Raw genomic sequence first — 14,477 nt, forward strand, 5'->3', positions numbered from 1 at the left:
CGACTGGGAGTGCATGTCTTCCCTTATCTCAACGATTGGCTGGTGAAGAGCATCTCGGAGGAAGGTACTCAAGAGTCCAAGTGGAAGACTATTTAGGTGCTGGAGCTACTGGGGTTCATAATAAACTCCCATCTCCTTCCTGTTCATCAATTGGAGTTCATAGCAGCCCTGCTTGACACTCAGAATGTAAGAGCCTATCTTCCGGAGACGCATGCAGACAATCTTCTGTCCCTCGTGTCCAAGGTTTGGACGTCGCAGCAGGTCACTGATTGACAGGTGTCGAGATTGTTTGGCCACATGACTTCCACAGTGTATGTTACAACCATGGCACGTCTTCACATGAGATCTGCTCAATGGACCCTATCTTCTCAGTGGTATCAAGCCATGGGAAGTATGGAGGATGTCATCCAAGTGTCCCCCGAGTTTTTACATTCTCTTCACTGATGGACAATTTGGTCCAATCTGCACTTGGGATTACGATTCCATATTCCCCAGCCACAAAAAGTGCTGACGACGGATGTCATGGGATCTCAATGTTGTTCTCACCCAGCTGATGAAAGCTCTTTTTGAGCCACTGAATTCCTTCCATCTGAAGTACTTGACCTGGAAGGTCGTGGGTCAGTGAACTTCAGGCCTTAGTAGTAGATGCCCCTTATACTAAGTTTCATCACAACAGGATAGTCCTCCATATGCACCCTAAGTTCCTGCTGGAGGTGGTGTCTTGGTTCCATCTGAACCAGTCGATTTGAACTTTCCAAGATTTTTTTCCCTTGTGCTCATGCCGACCCTGGCAAAAGCAGCTTGTACACCTTGGACTGCAAGAGAGCGTTGGCCTTTTACATGGAGTGGACAAAGCCCTTCAGACAGTCCTCCCAGTTGTTAGTTTGTTTTGATCCCAACAGGAGGGGAGTCACCATCAGTAAACGCACAATTTCCAGTTGGCTAGCAGATTGCATTTCTTTTGCTTATGCCCAAACTGGGCTGACTTTGGAGGGCCAAGTCACGGCTCATAATGTTAGAGGCATGGCTGTGTCAGTGGCCCACTTGAAGTCAGCCTCTATTGAAGAGATTTGCAAAGCTGCAACGTGGTCTTTAGTCCACACATTCACATCTCATTACTGTCTTGAGCAGGATACCCGTGACAGTCGATTTGGGCAGTCGGTGTTGCAGAATCTGTTTGGGGTCTAGATTCCAACTCTACCCTCCCAGCCCCTTTTTATTCTGTTCTAGGCAGCACTCTCAGCTAGCTGTATATAGTTTCAGGTTAATCTACATTATTTTCTCATCGTTGCGAGGCCCAATTGACCAATGTTTGTTGTTTTGGGCGAGCCTAGATGCTAGGGATACCCCACTTGTAAGAATGATTCAGCCTGCTTGTCCTCTGAGAAAGTGAAGATACTTACCTGTAGCAGGTATTCTCTGAGGACAGGAGGCTGATCATTCTCACAATCCTGCCTCCCCTCCCCTGTTTTTCTCTTTCGTTTTTCTTATGCTGTTGGATTAAACTGAAGAGCACGGTCACGCGGTGGGCGGAAAGGCACGTGCACCAGAAGGTTCTAGAGAATTTTTTGCGGGCTATTATGCCGATTTCCGGGCTGATGTGGATCACCGACTCACTTGTGAGAATGATCAGCCAGCTGTCCTTGGAGAATACCTGCTTCAGGTAAGTACCTTCACTTTTTAGATAGTGCTGAGTAACTGGCTGACTTGGGATATGTGAGTACCGGTTTCGTAGGAAAATGTGGGAGGGAGGTTCTGGAAGTCAAATTTAGGCTCCTAGGTAGAAAACTGAAATTAAGATCCTCCATGATAGCATTTTCAGAAATGCTCCCTGTTCCACACACAGGATCCAAGAGACAGGCAAAGCTCTGAAGTCTCAGTGCAATGATGAGGGATTTTAATTTGTTAGGAACTGGATAACATTTTGGGGGTAGGGGAGCCTGGTCCAAAAGGATGGGGCTCCACCTTAACAAGGATGGAACCAGGCTGCTGGCATCAACAAGGAGATAGAGCAGCTTTTAAACTAGAAAGTGGGGTGAGGCTGACGGTCACTCATGGTTCAGAACAAGGTATCTGTAAAAGATATCACCAAAACAGGGAATGTAGGGAACCCCTATTGTGAGGTTGCAATTGAAGCCATAGTAGATCAGTTGTCTTTAAATAAAGAGCAGACAGATTTTCAAGATTGCAAATTAACATTGTCAACTGCTGAGCAGGATGTGAATAGGAACAACAAACATTGTTTGAAATGTTTATATGCACATGCCAGAAGCCTAGGAAATAAGATGGGAGAGTTAGAATATATTGCAGTATGTGAGACCTGGTGGAAGGAAGATAATCAGTGGGACACTGTCATTCCAGAGTTCAAATTATATTGCATTGATAGGGTGAATCAAGTCGGTGGAGGGGTAGAATTATATGTTAGAGGACCTTTAATGAAATAGACTAAAAATTCTGCAGGACACGAAACACATCTTAGAATCCCTATGGATAGAAATTCCATGTGTAAAGGGGAAAAGGATAGTGATAGCAGTGTACTACTGTCTGCCTCGCCACAATGAACAGACTGATGTAGAAATGTTATCAGAAATTAGGGAGGCTAACAAACTGGGCAACACAATAATAATGTGTGATTTCAATTACCCTGATATTGCCTGGGTAAATGTAACATCAGGGCATGCTAGGGAGATACAATTCCTTGATGAAATCAAGGACTACTTTATGGAGCAGCCGGTTCAGGAATTAACAAGAGGGTGAAATATTCTAGACCTAGTCTTTAGTGGAGCACATGATCTCGTGCAGGAGATAATGGTGCTGGGCCTACTTAATAACAGTGATCATAATATGGTCAGATTTGATATTGTGAGGTTGCAATTGAAGCCATAGTAGATCAGTTGTCTTTAAATAAAGAGCAGACAGATTTTCAAGATTGTAAATTAACATTGTCAACTGCTGAGCAGGATGTGAATAGGAACAACAAACATTGTTTGAAATGTTTATATGCACATGCCAGAAGCCTAGGAAATAAGATGGGAGAGTTAGAATATATTGCACTAAGTGAGACCTGGTGGAAGGAAGATAATCAGTGGGACACTGACATTCCAGAGCCCTTCGCACATCTCATCAGATTTACAGGAAATCTCCAGCGACATCAATCAGAGTTTTAATATCATGCATTCATGGGCTGATGCATTCAAACTGAAACTTAATGCAGAAAAAACCCAATGCCTAATACTTACCTCACAACACAATACGAGCAAATTCACCACCATAAACACTCCAAATTTGACACTCCCTATCTCGGACACCCTAAAAATTCTTGGAGTGACTATTGATCGTCATCTAACACTTGAGAGTCATACGAAAAACACAACCAAAAAGATGTTCCACTGAATGTGGAAATTAAAAAGAGTAAAACATTTTTTCCCAATGACAGTCTTGGTACAATCAATGGTGCTTAGTCACCTAGACTACTGTAATGCACTCAACGCTGGATGTAAAGAACAGACAATCAAGAAACTTCAGACAGCCCAGAACACCGCTGCCAGACTTATATTCGGAAAAGCAAAATATGAAACTGCTAAACCGCTATGAGAAAAGTTACACTGGCTCCCACTCAAAACGCATTACATTTAAGATTTGTACTCTAGTTCATAAAATCATCCATGGAGATGCCCCAGCCTATATGTCAGACCTGATGGACTTACCGACTAGGAATGCCAAAAGATCAGCCCGTACATTCCTCAACCTTCATCTCCCAAGCTGCAAAGGTCTAAAATACAAACTTACGCATGCAGCAAACTTTACCTACCTGAGTGCCAAGCTATGGAACGCACTGCCGCACAACCTGAGAAAGATCCACGAACTAACAAACTTCCGAATATCACTGAAGACCCATCTTTTTAACAAGGCATACCACACAGAACAACAAATATAAATGCATGTGTCTCCTTTTCCTTTACACGGACCTATTTTATAATATCTGTTTGCTCTAAACTTCTACTAGGTTACTCAAAATCTCTATGCAACAATATGTAATTATTATATATTATCTGCTTGTCTTAAACTTTTACCATGTTACTCTAATTCTCTATGTAACAATAAGTAACTATGTTCAAATCCACTACCACCAAAAATGATACATTGTAAGCCACTTTGAACCTGCAAAAAGGTGGGAAAATGTGGAATACAAATGCAATAAATAAATAAAATAAATATCAGTTCTGGAGTAAGTACACACAGGAAATCCAATACATTAGTTAGCATTTAACTATCAGAAAAGAAACTATGATAAGAAGAGACAAAAGGTAAAAAAAACACACCAAAAACCGAGGAGCACATGCAAAGGTCAAGAATTTACATTGGGTGTGGATACTGTTGAAAAATACTGTCCTGGAATCCCAGACCAAATATATTCTATGTATTAAAAAAGGAGGACGGGAGGGCAAACGAGTTGGCATGGTTAAAAAGTGAGGTGAAGGAAGCTATTAGAGCTAAAAGAAAATCTTTGCATCAGTTTTTACCGAAGAATATGTGGGAGAGATACTGGTGCCAGAAATGGTATTTAATGCGGAGTCTGAGAAACTGAAACAGATCTCTGTAAACATGGAAGATGTAATGGAGCAATTTGACAATTTGAAGAGTAGCAAATCTGGACTGGATGGTATACATCCCAGAGCTATTAGTATTTTTTTTGTTGTTACATTTGTACCCCGCGCTTTCCCACTCATGGCAGGCTCAATGCGGCTTACATGGGCAATGGACGGTTGAGTGACTTGCCCAGAGTCTCACAAGGAGCTGCCTGTGCCTGAAGTGGGAATCGAACTCAGTTCCTCAGTTCCCCAGGACCAAAGTCCACCACCCTAACCACTAGGCCACTCCTCCACTATCGTTAAAATCAAGCATGTTACTGGAAGATTGAAGGGTGTCCAATGTAATGCCGATTTTCAAAAAGTGTTCCAGAGGTGATCGGGAAATTATAGATCGATAATCCTGACGTCTGAGCTGGGCAAAATTGTAGAGACTATTATAAAGAACAAAATTATAGCGCATATACATAAGCATGGATTAATGAGACAAAGCCAACATGGATTTATTGAAGGAAAATCTTGTCTTACCAATCTGCTACATTTCTTTCAAGGAGTGAATAAGTATGTGGGTAAAGGTGAGCTGGTCGATCTGGATTTTCTAAAGGTATTTAACAAAGTACCTCATGAATTACTCCTGAGGAAATTAGAAAGTCATAGGATAGGATGTAATGACCTATTGTGGATTAAAGATGGTTTCAAATATAGAAAACAGAGAGTAGGGTTAAATGATCATTATTGTCAGTGGAGAAGGGTAGATAGTTGGGTTCCCCAGGGGTTTGTGCTGGGACCGCTGCTTTTCAATATATATATTTAAATGATCTAGAGATGAAAATGACTAATGAGGTAATAAAATTTGGTGATGACAGTTATTCAAAGTTGTTAAACCACAAGAGGATTATGAAAATTGCAAGAAGCCTTTTCAAGACTGGGAGGCTGGGCATCCAAATAGCAGATGTCTTATAATGTGAGCAAGTGCAAAGTGGGAAAGAGGAACCCAACCCATAGTTAAGTGAAGCAAAGTTCTACATTAGGAGTCACCACCCAGGAATAGGATCTAGGTGTCTCCTTGATAAGGTTAAACCCTCTACTCAATGTGCAGTGGTGACTAAGAAAGCAAAGGGGGTTAATAATAACATAGTAAGTGACGGAAGATAAAGACTTGAACTTTCCATCCAGTCTGCCCAATCAATTCATGATTAAATGAACTCTTTCAGAGTTCAAGCTTTAGGATTCTTATGGAGCCAGGATTTGATACATACATGGCTATCCCGGAAACATCTTTTGCCAGCTTCCTGCTTTTAATATACCTACAAAAATTTTTTTACTATGTGTTTTTTTGCCTCTAACACAATCTTTTTTTTTTTTTTTTTTTTTTTTTTTTCCAACGTCCCTCTTTGCCTTCCTTAGCGCTTTGCATTTGAATTGACATTCCTTACGCTGTTTCTTCTTCTTCTTAAGCTTCCTTGCACCTACTGTTACTCTATTTTCCACTCTGTATATATTCCCGAAGTTGGTAGTCTCCTCTCCGGAACCTGTAAGCCACATTGAGCCTACTGCTATGCAGGAAAATGTGGGCTACAAATGTAATAAATAAATATTATATTATTGATTATAGTCTGTCTTTGACATTTCTTGGATATAGACTGTAGAAGTTCCCTGGCTGTATCCTTATATTCCAAGTGCTGGAATTGCCGTCGAAGCCCACACCAGCTTATTTGTTTTCTCATTTGTGGGACACAGACTGTAAAAGTCTGTTCAGCACTGTCTTCATGTTCCAGCCACTGAAGTTGCTATCTAAGCCCTTTCCATCCCATCCTAAACTAGCCATATATGACACACAGACTATTGATGTCTGTCTGGTATCGACCCTAGTTCATCAGAGCTGGAGTCGCCATCTAAGCATAACTTGACACATCCATACACATGCAGCCATTTAAGTTTAGGTTTTTTATAACTTCCATTTTCTAATTAGAGATCTTCTGTGTTCGTCCCACACCTTTTTGAATTCTGTCACCATATGTGTCACTACCACCTCCTTAATGGAGGCTTTCTGCATCTGTGCTGTTAAAGCAAGGAGGAGGAGACAGCAGTCAAAGAACTTGGTACTCAGTAGGTGAGAAGCTGGTTCAGGTGCAGCTTACACTTCCACGGGAACCCTGCAGGAACTGCTTCCGCCCCCACCGGAACCCCGCTAGAACTGCTTTCATCCCCGCGGGAACCCCGTTCCCGTGCAGGTCTCTACTAGGGAGTAGTGTCACATTACTAGGATACATACTTAATACAGCAACATCCTATTCTCCGAGGACAAGCAGGCTGCTTTATTCTTTCACGTGGGTCGACATCCGTGTCGGCCCGGGAACTGGCATTATGCCATAGCAAAAAACAAAAACTTTGCTAGAGTGTTCTGGCGTGTGTTTGCGTACCTCAGTTACTTTTTTTCTGCAACGAGGTGTGGCAGGTTCCTCCTGTGTTCCTCTGGCTCGGGAAAGAGTTTCTTCTGTAAGCGATTTTTTTTTTCGCGTTTCTCTATTTCTTTTACTTCTTTTCCTTAAAAAAAAAAAAAATCCATAGGATTCCCTTTTAAGTAAATCCTCAGTCTTTTCCCCCATTTCTCTATTTCTTTTACTTGTTTTCTTAACCCCCCCCCCCCCCCCCCCCATAGGATTCCTTTTTAAGTAAATCCTCAGTCTTTCCCCCCATTCTTAAGTTTCCTTTCTTTTTTGACATGGCCGGTTTTCTCCTCCTTTTTGTGCCCTTTTTTATTGGCACAATTGAGTCTTTTGATTTCGCCGAAACCATTTTTCCTCCCTTGTCATCGAAGACACCCAGCGGCTTCAAACGTACTCTGTGCAACCGGACCATCTCAGGTACCGATACCCATTCCTGGTGTATCCTGTGCCTTGGGCCCAACCACAGCCAAGCTACTTGTGCTCTGTGTCTTCGTATGAAGAAGCAGACTCAAGTAGCTCGAGAAGCCCAACGCGAGAAACCTTTTGAAGCTCGGTCCGGTTCTTCAACGGCGGCGTCGACATCGAGGGAAGCATCGACGTCAGGTGCAGCGTTAATGGCTGCTGAGAGGCCCAGTTGCGCTGGGAGCAGTGAGGTGTCGAGTGGGTCTCCACCTGTCTTGAGGCCTCCTGCTGTGCAGGCCCCCTGAGACCAACTATTGTCGGACCCGACCCCGAGGAGACGTGAGGATTCCATGTCGCCCTCGGCACCGAGGAGCCTCGGTGAAGGGCATTGAGCCGAGGCGAAGAAGTACCATCACTGATCTCCTTCGACACACGGTGCCGGGAGCTCCGGGGCGTTGAAGGATTCAACACCTGAGAAGCGTTGGCGCCGAGAGGACCGCTTCCCCTCCATACAGGAGGTGCCGATGCGTTGGCTGCTTACGGCCTGGTACCTGCTCCTGAACCTCAGCAGATTCTGCCACTGTTTGCTCCACCAGCCCCGCAGCCTTCTCCGATGGTGGCTCTCGACGAGCGCATCCGGGCCCTGCTTCCAGAACTTCTGGAAGGACTGCTGTGCCAGTCTGCTTTGGTGTCAGGTGTGCTTTCGCCTTCTATGCCGCCTGCTGCAGCAGCGTCTGGCCCTTCACCTGTGGCGATGTCCCCTTGCGGCACCGGTGTCAGCTGCCACCCAGGTCGGCCTCTCGACATCGCCATCGAGGACGTCAGTCCTCTGCGTCGAGGCAGGCTCAGTCTTACAGTTCCCTTAGGGAAGTGCTTTCCAATACTGAAGAGGAGCGTTCGTGGGAGTCAGAGGAAGATCCCAGATACTTTTCCTCTAGTCATTTGGGATTCCCTCTAAACCTTCCCCTCCACCTGAAAGGAGACTGTCTCCTCCTGAGAGCCTGTCTTTTACATCTTTTGTCTTGGAAATGGTTACTGCTATTCCATTCCCTATGAAGGTGGAGGATGAGCCCAGGGCTGAGATGCTCGAGGTCCTGGATTATCTATCCCTCTCCACCTAAGGAAGCTGTGTCGGCTCCTTTGCATAAGGTACTCAAGGAAGTCGTTTTCGAAACTGGTTGTTCCCTCTCGCTGCTCCTGTGATCCCAAAGAAGACTAATTCCCATGGTGAACCTGGGTTGATGATGTGTCAGTTACCTCACGATTCCATGGTGGTAGAGTCTGCCCTCAAATGAGCCAAGAGTACTAGGGACTATGCCTCTGTGCACCCAGGCAGAGAAGGTAGGACCTTGGACTCTTTTGGGAGGAAGATGTACCAGGCTGCTCTGCTGGCTGCTTGTATCCAGTCTTTCCAGCTGTACATGAGCGTTTACCTGCGGAATTCAGTGAGGCAGCGGTCTACCTTGGTCGATGCCCTCCCTCCGGAGTAGGGCGAGCCTTTTCGCCAGGTGGTCAGGCAGCAGAAGGCATGTCGTAAATTCCTGGCCAGGGGTGCTTATGACACTTTTGATGTGGCATCCAGAATCACTGCTCAAGGTATAGCGATGCGCAGACTCTCATGGCTGCGTGTCTCTGACCTGGATCATTCGGTCCAGCAGAGGGAGATAACCTTTTCGGAGAAAAGGTGGAGGATCTGGTTGACCAGATCAAGAAGCACAATGATGCTATGGCTTCTCTCTCCAGCCGGGCGCCTTCTGCTACAGCCTCCTCAACTGGGAGGGTTTTTTTTGGGGGGGGAGGGCGCAGAGTGCTTCCTATTCCTATGCTAGGCATAGATACACTTCGGCGTCCCGACAGCCTACTCAGGCTCAGCCCCAGCGCGTTTGTTCTCGTCAATAGCCTGCGCCTAAGGCTCCTGCTGCTCCCAGCAAAAGCAAGGGACGGGCTTTTGACTGGCTCCAGCAAAGTATAGCTATAGTAAAAGTGTCCATGCTGGACGACTTGGCAGTTGGAGGGAGGTTAATATTTTTTCACCAAAAGTGGCCTCTCGTAACCTCCTACTGGTGGGTTCTTCAAAAAGTCCTGTTAGGACGCACCCTCAATCTGTAATCCAAATTGCTTATTGGGAGCTCATTCATACAGCTCCCAGCACAGGCAGGTACTTGCAGAGGAACTCTCCGCCCTTCTTAAGGCCCATGCGGTCAAACCCGTTCCACCAGGGAAAGAAGGTCTGGGATTCTATTCCAGATACTGTACTTCCTTGTGCAAAAGAAAACAGGGGGGATGAGTTCCATCCTAGACCTAAGGGTCCTGAACAAATTCCTAGTCTGAGAAAAGTTCATGATGGTTTCCCTGGGCACCCTTCTTCCCATGATTAAGAAAACGATTAGCTATGCTCTCTGGAGATTATCGGATTAAATTTAAAAAAGCGAAGAGGGAAATATGGCTAACGAAGGCGCAAGCGGAAGAAAAAATGGCTAAAGATGTAAAGGGAGGTGACAAGACCTTTTTCTAGATATATTGGAGAAAGGAGAAAAGATAGGAATGGCATTGCGAGACTGAAAGATGATGAGAATGGCTATGTGGAGAGTGATAAAGATAAAGCGAACTTGCTAAACAATTATTTCTCTTCAGTGTTCACCGAGGAAAATCCTGGAGAAGGACCGCGGTTGGCTGCCGAGGGAACATCTGGGAATGGAGTGGATACTGCGCCGTTTACGGAAGAAAGTTTATAAACAGCTGGAGATTCTGAAGTGGGAGAAAGCTATGGGGCCTGATGGGATACATCCGAGGATACTGAAGGAGCTCAGAGAGGTCCTGGCGGGACCTCTTAAAGATTAATTTAATAGATCTTTAGAGGCGGGAGAGGTTCCGTGAGATTGGAGACGAGCGGATGTGGTCCCTCTTCACAAAAGTGGAGACAGGGAAGGGGGAGGAAGTGACGTCACCGCAACCGATGGCAGCCTAGCTTTCTTGCTCCCACTCCCCGAAGCATAAAATAGCTATAAAAGGCAGTCGCCAGCCACTTTAAACCCACCGGAAGAATTCCCCATCGCCCCTTACCGGCAGTAGCATGAGTAAAGCGTCTTTGGGGCGCCCAAAAGACTCAGAGAAGTCGGCGGGCGGTGGAACGAGCAAAACCGCTAAGCGCCACGAGGCAATGGCGCGGGCGTCTCAATCAGACTCTGACTCTGCGTTGTCTTTGGCAGAAACGCGGAAACCGCCTGCAAAAAAAGGAATATCAAGTGAACTTTGCCAGCTCCTTTCTGGTATACAAGACGATATAAAAAAATCGAAAGATGAAATCCTGGACCGGATGGAAACACTGAGCTCTGACCTCCGGGACTGGGGAACTGAGTCGAAGATGCGGAAACAAAGCTGGAAGAGCACGCTGAGTCCCTGCTCTCGCATGAGGCCCAACTTTTTAAGCATTGGATCAAAAGAACTCAGAACTTGTATACAAGCTTGACGACCACAAAAACAGGGGCAGAAGGAATAACCTTAGATTCCGTGGAGTCCCGGAGGGCGGCGAAACTGAAGATGTTTTACACATTGTACAATTGCTATGCGCTACTTTACTGGGGGCCGATGCTGCAGCAGTGAAGGTAGAAATAGAGCGCACAGATTGCTTGGCCCGTGGCAGGAAAACAGAGTATGGGACATTATTACCCGGTTTCACAGTTATGAAGTGAAGGAACAACTTCTTAATAGCGCCAGGAAAAAGCCAGACTTGGAATACGGAGGAGCTAAAATAACTGTATCAGGACCTCTCGCAGTTCACTTTACAGCAGAGACGCCTCATGAAACCGGTTCTGGATATCCTAACTAAGGAGCAGATCGCGTACAGATGGGGGTTTCCTTTCTCTCTGAACTACACCATACAGGGAGCCAAAAGCAGAGTCACATCACTAATGGAAGCCTGGGCATCCCTGCACGCGGCAGGCCTGGTGAAAATGAGCAAACCCTCAGGTGGTCTAGCTTCTGCTACAAAGGCCAAGCTTCAAAAATGGCAGCATGTCCCTACAAACACTAAAAGGAGCAATCCAAAACAAAAAGTGGCTGTGGAAGACACCTGAATAGATATGGCAGCCTGGCCGGTATACTGTACTCGAGGTCACTTTTCGTAAGGCAGTCAGAGGGACACTGGACAACTCTGAGCCAATGTTTGGTAAAGATGCGGGAGTAACATCTGTTAAAGATTTAATATTAACTTTTGCATAAGGGACATGAAGTCTCTTAATAGATGATAAGGGGTGTTAATAAGGGCGGGGGAATGTTGTCTATGATGTACTAAAGTTACAAGCGACACAGGGAGGGGGTAGTCTAAAGGGATGGTTGGTGTGCTGGGGTCTAGTGTGTGGATGAATGATAATGGCACGGACAAAAAAGAAAAAAGGTGGTAGACCCTGGTGGTAATTTGGGGTAATTCGGGGGGAGATTTGGGGGCTGGGTTGTGTGGGTGTCGGAGTGTCACTTTCTCTTTTCCCACTATGGGGCTTTTGCCTATAGTTGGTGTTAGACAAGAGGGGGGGGGAGATTAGGGAGGGACGGGAGCACCACATGTATCGGGGAGTACATAAATATGAAGTAGGTGGAATCTACCCGTTGGGGGGTTAAGTTTACCTAATATCCTAGTAATGAATACAGACATAAAGATAATATCATATAACGTGAAGGAGCTGAACATACCTCAGAAAAGGCAGAAACTGTTTAAAGAGTTACAGCAGCTCAAACCGCATATTGTCCTGCTGCAGGAGACTCATCTCTGCAGGGTGCATGAGCGACTCCTCTTCCATCCAGACTATCCCGGTGCTTTTTTTGCCTCCTCTGTTGATGGATCCAAAAAACGTGGGGTTGCGGTGCTGTTGCACAAATCCATATCGGCTCAAATAAAAAAAATATTAAGCGTGACCCAGGAGGGCGTTTTTTTGTTTTTGCAAATTGTCATAGACCAAGTGGACCTTACCCTAGCATCCCTTTATGCACCCAATGAACACCAGGGGTCCTTTTACGCCAAAGTAAAGAGCCTATTAGCTACATTTACTCAGGGCTCCTTGGTCATGGGGGGAGATTTTAATGAAGTCATGGACCCAGTAATAGACAGATCAGGGAGACCCCAGCAATCGATAAACAAGGACTCACTGGCCCTGGGTTCACTGGTCTACTCATTGGGGACTTTAGACGTCTGGAGACTGAGCCATAGAAATATGAAGGACTACACTTTTTTTCACCAGTACATAAGACGTACTCTCGTATTGACTACATTTTTCTCGACGTCACATTAGCTGAAAGGGGTCCGAAAACGGGAATTGGTAGCGCGACCATCTCCGATCATGCCCCAGTTTGGGTTACCTTGCCAACAGTCGGAGCAGAGGTCAAAGACAAAAGATGGATGCTTAACACAGAGTTACTGCAGGAGGGGGAGGTGGCGGAGGGATGCAGGAAGGCCCTGAAGGAATACCTGGAGTTTAATAGGGAGTCGGGCCCACCTCTCAGTGTCGTGTGGGATGCTATGAAGGCAGTATCAAGAGGTTACTTTATACAGATAGCTAGTAAACGTGCGAAGATTCGTAGGGCTCAGGTGGCCCAGTGTCTGGAAAAGATCCGGCACCCCAGCGGTTTTGGAGGAGCTGCGGGGGCAGCGGGTCCAGCTGGACTCTATTTACTCTGAACAATTAAGTTGGATACAAAATAGAAACCAGGTTAGATCCTATGAATACACCAACAAAGCAGGATGTCTCTTGGCTATAAAGTTACGTAGGCGAAAGGTTGACCGAGCAGTCACTCACATTAGGAATGAGAGGGGTTAATTACTAAATACATCTGACGCCATACGGCGGTGTTTTAGGGAATTTTACCAGGAACTATATGCTCGTGAGATCAGCACCCCTGAGGAATCTATTCTAGAATATCTAGCTGAGAGTGACCTAGCCTCGTTGACAAATCAGCAGAGGATCACCCTTGATGCACCGGTCACTCCAGCTGAGATACAGAAAGCTATCCAGCACCTGCCAGCAGGTAAATCACCGGGGCTGGACAGCCTCCCCAATGAATTCTATAAGAAATTTGCCCCTGAACTGGTCCCGCTCCTAACTGATTTGTTTAATCTAATTGGGAAGGGGGAGTCCATGCCTTCTTCCATGATGGAAGCATGGATCGCAGTTTTGCCTAAACCGAATAAAGACCATATGGACTGTGGGTCCTATCGCCCAATATCCGTTTTAAATGCCAATGTCAAAATATTAGCTAAAGTATTGGCCAATCGTCTGGCACCCTTGCTCCCAGCCATTATCCACCCTGACCAGGTGGGGTTTGTCCCATACAGAAAAGCAACAGATAACACCAGGCGAGCGGTCGATTTAATGTTTCTGGCTGGGAGAATGAAGAGGCCTCTTTGTCTCCTTAGCTTAGACGCCTAAAAAGCCTTTGATAGGGTGCATTGGCCATTCATGTACAAAGTGATGGAGGCTTTTGGGATAGGACCACAGTTCCGTGGGTGGATTCAAGCATTTTATAGCTCTCCTAAAGCGTGTATACGCGTAAATGGGGGCAATTCTGCAATGATTCCTTTATACAGAGGCACTAGACAGGGTTGTCCCTTGTCCCCCCTGCTGTTTGCAATGGTCATGGAGCCATTCGCAACTAGGCTCAGAACTAACCCAGATATTTGTGGACTTTCTATTGGAGGGAGAGAACACAAACTATCTCTTTTCGCTGACGACGTGTTGGTGTTTGTTACGCGTCCCATGACCACTTTTCCTGGGCTACTACGGGAGATTGAAGAATACTCGAATGTGTCGGGATTTAAAGTAAATATGTCAGTCTGAAGTTTTGAATGTGAATCTCCCGGGGGAGCTCCTCGCTGAAATTATCCTTTGCCTTCCGGTGGGCTAACAGGAGCATTCGCTACCTGAGGGTCAACCTGACAGCTCACCTTTCGGATCTCTTTATGGCAAACTATAAGGGCTTGGCGGGGACACTTATCGAGGACTTGGGTAGATGGGGCGACCTTGACCTCTCTTGGTTTGGCCGAATA

General features: G+C 45.8%; 1 protein-coding gene across 1 annotated transcript in view; it reads left to right on the forward strand.

The window, feature by feature from the left end:
• Positions 1-14,477, forward strand: part of SMARCC1 (SWI/SNF related, matrix associated, actin dependent regulator of chromatin subfamily c member 1) — a 542,893-nt gene that overhangs the window by 186,982 nt on the left and 341,434 nt on the right.

Source organism: Microcaecilia unicolor, chromosome 1, assembly GCF_901765095.1.
Source record: "Microcaecilia unicolor chromosome 1, aMicUni1.1, whole genome shotgun sequence".
In the NCBI taxonomy this organism is placed as follows: Eukaryota; Metazoa; Chordata; class Amphibia; order Gymnophiona; family Siphonopidae; genus Microcaecilia; species Microcaecilia unicolor.